The sequence below is a fragment of the Grammomys surdaster genome, unplaced genomic scaffold (genome assembly GCF_004785775.1).
Source record: "Grammomys surdaster isolate TR1022 unplaced genomic scaffold, NIH_TR_1.0 264, whole genome shotgun sequence".
NCBI classification, from domain to species: domain Eukaryota; kingdom Metazoa; phylum Chordata; class Mammalia; order Rodentia; family Muridae; genus Grammomys; species Grammomys surdaster.
The window spans coordinates 3,382,235-3,389,740 of NW_021604705.1; the positions used below are offsets into that span (position 1 = coordinate 3,382,235).

The 7,506-nt window shown below is 37.6% G+C and overlaps 1 pseudogene; it reads right to left on the reverse strand.

Annotated features, from left to right (window-relative positions):
* Positions 1–6,576: 6,576 nt before the first annotated feature.
* Positions 6,577–6,883, reverse strand: LOC114628130 (annotated as a pseudogene).
* Between the last annotated feature and the right edge of the window lie 623 nt (positions 6,884–7,506).

The following is a 7,506-nucleotide window of genomic DNA, read 5'->3' on the forward strand; positions in this document are numbered from 1 at the left end:
ATGAGAAATAATGGAAATCTTCAGCTGACAGGGATAAGGATGGGGGATATTTCCAGGATGGGACAGAGACCTGGGATAAGGGAGGCACACAAGAATAATGGAAGTGACCTTAACCGTGACTCACAGCACTGGGGATATAGAACCTGAAGAGACCACCTCCTGTAGCCAAGCAGGAACCTCAGTGGAGCGATAGGTACACCAACCCACCCACTAAACTTTTTGACCCCAAATTATCCTGTCTACAAGAAATACAGGACTGGGGGATGGAGCAGAGACTGAGGGAATGGACAACTAATAACCAGCTCAACTTAGACCCATCCCATGGACAAGCACCAATCCCTGACATTATTAATGATACTCTGTTACATTAATAATGCTTGCAGACAGGAGTCTAGCATGGCTGTCCTCTGAGAGGCGCCATCCACCAACCGACTCAGACCAAGACACACCCACAGCAAAACAGTGAATGGAGCTTTGAAACTCTTATGGAAGAATAGGGGGAAGGATTGTAGGTTCTGAATGAGGATATGAACTCCACAGGAAGAACAACAGAGTCAACTATCTTGGATCACTGGGGCTCTCAGGGTTTGAACCACCAACCAAAGAGCATACACAGGCTAGACCTAGACCTCTCAACACATATGTAGCTGATGTGCAGCTTTTTATTTTGTATAATGACTAAAAGAGGGGTGGTGGTTATCTCAGCCTCAATGTGAGATATGTTCTAGTTGGGCTGCCTTGTCTGACTGACCTCAGTGGGAGTGGAAGCACCTAGTTGGCAGAGATTTAATGTGCCAGAGGCACATACCAATGTGGGGTCTCCACTCACTCAGAGGAGAAGGGGAGGAGGAGTGGGGAAGGATTGTAGGAGGGGGTGATTTGGAAGGGGGCAATGAGTGGTATGTAAAATGAGTAAGTAAAAATAAAAAAATAAAAAAATAATAGGCAAAAGCTACCAGAAGCAAGGTTTATTTTTTTTTATCATAATCTTAGAGAGGAAGGTTTATTCCTGACCATTAGTATGACATAAACAATACTTAAAAAAAACACGTTTATTTCCAGGATAGTTTCTAAGTCTTTCTTCAAAGCATTGTCTGTAATTATTGAGACTACATGATTTTTTTTCTTTAAATTTGTTGCTATGGAAAACCACATACTGATAGTTTCTAAATAAGCCCAATCTTTCATTCCTAACTGTGAAAAATTGTTTTTTAGTACATGTGTTAACATTTCACATATATGTAATGTTTTTATGTCATTTCCTCTTTCTGCCTTCTCTCTCAAACTTCTCCAAGACAATTCTCAGTGTTGTTTTTTTCCTGTCACTTCTGTGTTACAATGTTAAGTGCTTCAGATAGTAAGGTAAGGGAGCACTTTATTTTGGCTCCCAGTTTTGGAGGTCTCAGCTCATGGTTGGACCTGTGTTAAGACAGCATTCCCAGGTATGAACCAGAGCTCAAACCGCTTACTTCGTGAACGAATTATATATGAGATAAAAGGAAACAGGGACTGATCTCCCACAGACCTAAAGCAAGCTATTAAAGTTTCTGTTATGTCTGGGGGAAGATGTAGATATGGTTCAAAATTTGAAAAGGGAATAAATGTGTTTAGGAAGAATGGGTCACTACCTCCCAAGAAGCAATCTTTTCCTATATGGACCTTGAGTAACACTTAAGGTCTGTATATTTACTGTATATTACTCTGGCTGATATACTCAATGCAACACCATAAAGGAGAAAGATCTACTTTGGTTCATTTCTTCAGAGAGTTCAGTCCATGGTTGCTTGGCTTTATGTACTTGGGTAGAGCATCATAGTTGCTTCAGCATATCACAGGAACAGTTCTTCTCAGTGCACAGGAAGCAGAGATTCATGGAGGACTGAATCAAGAACATACGTTTCAAAGGACTTTCCCCACGGTACTCTGCTTCCTTTTGTTAACTTCTATCTCCTCCCAAAATAGTAATACTAACCTGCAGCCAAATCCCACAACATGTGAGCCATTTGAGGATTACTTATATGGAAACTGTAACAAGCTCCAAATGAAATCACGTTGTGAAAATAATTTGTTTATTTCTGGGTTAGTTTCCAGTGACTTGTTATTTTCCTCATTAAAGATTCAAATGTTGTGTGATGTTTCACTGAATGGCAGGGATTGTGGAATTTGCTTTTAAAGGGGTCTACTTGTTAATCTTATCAACCTAAATGATCTAGGATATCCTAACTGTGATGGGAAGACCCCCATTGAGGTAACTAAGTAACATCATTCCATGTGCTTAGGTCATGGATTGAATACAAAGGAGAAGGTGAGTTAGCCACTTTAATTTCATTGCTCTATGCTTGTTCAGGGTAGGTTAAATGTGTGACTAGCTCTTTCAAGTTCCTACAACTGCAACTTACTGCCACAATGGACTGTGTGTTTTAATTATGAGCCCAAATAAACCCTACTTCCTCAGTCACCTTTTGTCAGGTATTTTGTGACAGCAGCAAACAAAAATCAAACCAGAACTTAAAACACACACACACACACACACACACACACACACACACACACACAAACACACAATTGAAAACCATAATATATAAATAAAAGACCAGTAAATTAAACAAATAAAAATGTCCTTTCAAAAGTACTTAAAAAATACCATTGAGTTATTTTGTGTTGGTAAACTATTGAAGGGCATAGGGCCTATCTTTAATTGTGGTTAATATTCCCAGTGAGAATCCACTATAGAATATTAATTTTTTTCTTAACAAGATGTCAGTTCCAAATAACTTTTTGGTTAGATGTGGGAGCTGGTGACTATGTACCCTCTTAGCCCGTCAAACCTTGTGTGACTTGAACCTGCGAAGCTCCATGCACAGTAAAGCAGTCTCTTTGAGTTCCTATGTGCATCCATCATGTATCTGGAGACACTGGTTCCTCGGTGTTACTAATCCCCTCTGGGTCTTCCTATCTTTCTGCCTCCTCTTCTGCATAGTTCTCTGAGCTTTAAGTGTTTGATGAAGACAATCCAATTTAGAAATGAATGCCCCAAGCCTCTCATTCTCTACACACTATCCTGTTGTAGATATTAATCTTAGTTCCCATCTACTCCAAGAAGAAGTTTCTCTGATGAGTGCTGAATGAGGCACTGATATATAGGTATAACAACTATATGTTGTTGAACAACTGTATGTTGTTGAAATGTCATTACACTGCTGGGATACTTTAGTACAACAGTAGTGTTTGGTTTTCCTTCAGGTCCACGGCCTAACCAGCCCCCAACACATAGACAGCAGAGGACTGCCGGATCTTGGTTCAGTCAGAGAAGATGTACCTAACCCTCAAGATACTGGAGGCCCCGGGGAGTTTGGAGGTCTGGTGAGGTAGGGATGGAGGATGGGGACATCCTTGTGGAAACAGGAGGGTGGGTAGGAGGTATGGGATGTGGAACAGTCGGAGGGTGGACCTGGATGAGAATAAAATCTGGAGTTTAAAATAAACAAACAAACAAATAATAAAACCAATTTAACTAGAACAAATATAAGATTCATTTTAAACCAAAGCAAACCACAATCATGTGCTTAACAGTGTCAATTTGTGTGTATACTATTGTAATAATACTAAATACTCTTCCAACACCAGAAGTTGACATGTACTTATTGGAAATAAAAACCCAATTTATTGTATGTGTGGAGATAGGTTTTCATTTACTTAAAATGATTATCTTTCTAATTGTCAGAAGATTTTATAATGTAAGTAAAGATTGTATTTGTGAGGTTCTTATATTTTTGCATAAGGACATGTTAGACATATGTCTTGATTTTCATATGTATTGATATTAAGTGACAACTTCAATTCAGAATTCTTATTGATAAATTAGGCAAATTAGAATTAAGCAATAAGTAGAGTTATTTGGTTTAAGGTGTGTCCTTTTCCTAGAGAATCCCTGAACATACCAAGAAGGTGGTAACTGAAGAGATGCGAGGCTCCCACAAACCACTTTATGATGAAAATGGTCCCCAGTCTCCTGTTTCTCAAATAACAAAGGATGGAAAGGCTTCTGTAACTAAACTCAATAGCTTCGGATTTCAGGAAAGTAAACCAACTTAGGACAATTTGATGAGAGGGAACAAGAAACTATAACACAGTATTTTAACACATGGGTTATTAATCCAAGGTTCATTTCCACTTGAGGTGTCATTAAGTACTGCTAGCAGTATTTTATCATCATTGTTATATATGAACTTTGTTCTGAATTCTTTCATGAGTGGTTTTAATTCTATCTTAAAAGTTCAGTTCATTCCTACTATATAAAATAGTATTTGTATTTGTCTGCTTCAGCCTTTATGATGCATGATGATTCTGATATCTATTGACATACCTTTCAAAGTCAGAAGCACTCCATGCTTTCTATGCCTATTGTCCTATAAACTGTGAATAGACAGTTTTCCTCTATTTTTGCCTGTCTTTGCCTTTTCTCTTCCTCTTTAACTGGCTAAGAATGCTATGCTATGCTTGACAGAACAGTCTAGATCAGAAAAACTCCTTTCTAGACCATAGAAGCTTTATTTTTAATGAGCAAATCATAAACAACCTGTTATTTAGTAATAAAAACATAAACAATAATAAAACAGGATTTAATTATTAAATTTCCTCTTTTAGAATATATCTCTAGAGCTGAAAATATGGAAAAAGCTTCTGTATATGATACAAGCACTTTAAACACACATATTTTTACCTGGACAGTAAAAGGAAACATATGCTGTGTTTTCATGCTGGTATTTTTTTCCCCTTTGTGCCTTTTTGCTTTTCTATTAATTCTGTTCTGAATTAGTAACTGCACAAAGTCCTGTAATGTTTACCTAAGAAAAAAACTGTCAAGGACAACAGGAAATGTTGGGTATACCACAGAATGAAAAACTAAGAAGTTCTAGTAACATTTGAGGCCTGGAAAGTCTTTAGGGACCCCACATCTTCTTGCCTGAAGGACCAATGATGGGACCATTTAATTGGTGCTTCCTACCACCCCATTCCATGCTTAATGAGCTATGGCAACTGGAGAGAAGTTAAGCTCTGAAATACACAGAAGCCACATAATGCAATCCTAAATAAAGCAAAAAAAAAAAAAGCCAATTGTAATCAGACGTATCATTAAATTTTACAACACTAATGAAATGGATGGTTTATACCCTTGCAGGTGATAGATTTTGTTTTCCAGACATGTTCTGATACTTTTTGCTGGAGAACAAGGGAACTGGCAATTGTTAACTTGGTGAGCAGAAATGAATTATTTTGGCTTGAGGCAAGTTGACCTGCCAGAGAAATGATAATGAACTGAAGGGTGTGCTCCCCATAACACTTCATTTTCTATTTTTATCTATGCACATGCACGATGCCTTAAGAAGTAATGTGCTCATGTGCATTTTTATAGCCATGCAGTAGTATTATGACAAATTGGGATTTAGTATCTACGACAAGAAGGTAATTGTTAACTCTCTTCTTTTGGGTGAAATAAAATCTACAAATGATTCATAGTTGAATGAGAAATGCCAGGCGCTTATCTTAATATACTTTGATATTTTATATTTTCAGAGTGTTACTTAGCACTTAATAGCTGTTAGCAGGATAAAGTATGATCCAATTTCTACTTAAGTAATGATAATATTTCTTTTCATATTAGGTGCAAATTAGAAACACTTATATTAAGCAGAAAAAGAATTTATAGGAAAACCCAAATATGATAGACATGTGACTATTTACACACACACACACACACACACACACACATTTGTCATTGTATTATACCACTGCAGATGTATTTATGACTAACATCAAGCATGCACCTTTACCTGAAACTGTTGTTAGTTTTAGGCTGAAATCGTCGTCATTTCTTTCAGCACATCTGTGAATGGCTTGCATCCTGATGGACAGAGTAAGTTAACTTCCTCCTGAGGCTGTCTGGTAGCAAGGATAATGCTTATGAGCTAGATTCCTTTATGACTACAGCCCTCTGGATTCCCAGGTTTCCTGTTACACCTTGAGACGGTATTTTCAATTTGATATTTAAGTAAATCACAATATAGGGGCGAGAGAGACCACCTAAAAAGCTGAATTGTATGAACACTCCATGGATCTTTTTCGGCTCCTATGGTCAAATTTGGAAGAAAGCTCACAGTTAAATAGTGCCAGGGTATTTCCTCACTGACAACTTTTCTGACACAAAGATTTCCCTAAGACATTAGAAATGAACCCATACAGAGATTTACACGATGTGTTGTCACTATCAAATTATAGAAAGAAGGTCCACTACCAAGTTTATATAAAGCAGTTAAGGGTCCTTGAGAAAGCGCAGTCCCGTGCACACAGTGCATGCATCTCATACTTTCATTTATCTGTCAATTATTTACACGTGATTAGCTTTAAAAACACAACCAAAGACATATGACTTTCACCCGCCATATATAAAGATTGATCTTTGTTTATTCTCAGGTGATAAGATATCTCAAGATGTCAAAGAAAATTGGGAGTTAATTCCCACCTCCCCATAACCGTTTCTCCAACCATTGGATCAAAGGCTTTTTATTTCTTGAATTACTTTTCCATAGACGTAATGCTGAAAAGGCTTTCTGCGAAGACAGGTTTGGACTTCCAGGTCTGTTCCAGTCGATTTAAGATGAACTGGCTTGTATCAGTGAAGTACTCAAAGCAGTTCACAAAACAGGCCTCAGCCTGAGTGTTCGACTGTGGCCCAAGCTTACCCATGCACGTCTCCCAGCAAGGATCCTGTCATCAGCTGTTGGAAGCACTACTTCTGAGACTCTACCTCGATGAAAAGCTACAACCGAGGGTCTATGGCGTCCAAACCGAAGCTGGAAGAAGTGGCAGAAGAGGAATCCATCCTGGTTAGACCACTCGGCCCGAAGCTAACAGAGAAATCGCTCGCCGACTTTCAAGTGCCTGGGTGATGGAACCAGAACAGTTCATCTTTTTAAAAACACATTTTCAATGAACACATACCATTCCTTGTAGGAGAAGCATCTCTTCTCCTCCATCAGACAAGTAACTGCTGATATATTCTTTGTCCTAGAATGACTTAATATCATTAATCTAATATACTTTAAAAATATATTCATAAGGTTTAAGTAATTATACTATGAAGTTACAAAACAAACACTTTTTCTATGCAACTTTTTCTTTTTAACTGACTATTGTGTCATTTAAATGACAACATTTTAATTGTCTGCTAGAAGGTTGAAATTGTAAGCTGTGTCAAAGTTTTATACATTTTCCTATAGGTGAACCCCTGTGTGTAAAGTTCATTCAACTTTTCTTATGTTTCTTTTGAGATATATTTGTGGGCAAAGTTAGTATATAAATAAAACATGAGAATCACTGCTATAAAAGTGTCATATGGGAAATCTCCTGGCCCCTTTTAATATCAGGTTTTAAAATGTGGATAATTTTTTCTGGTGTTTTGTGATAGGGCCATTATTAGGTTTAAATTAGCTAATTTTATGTGAA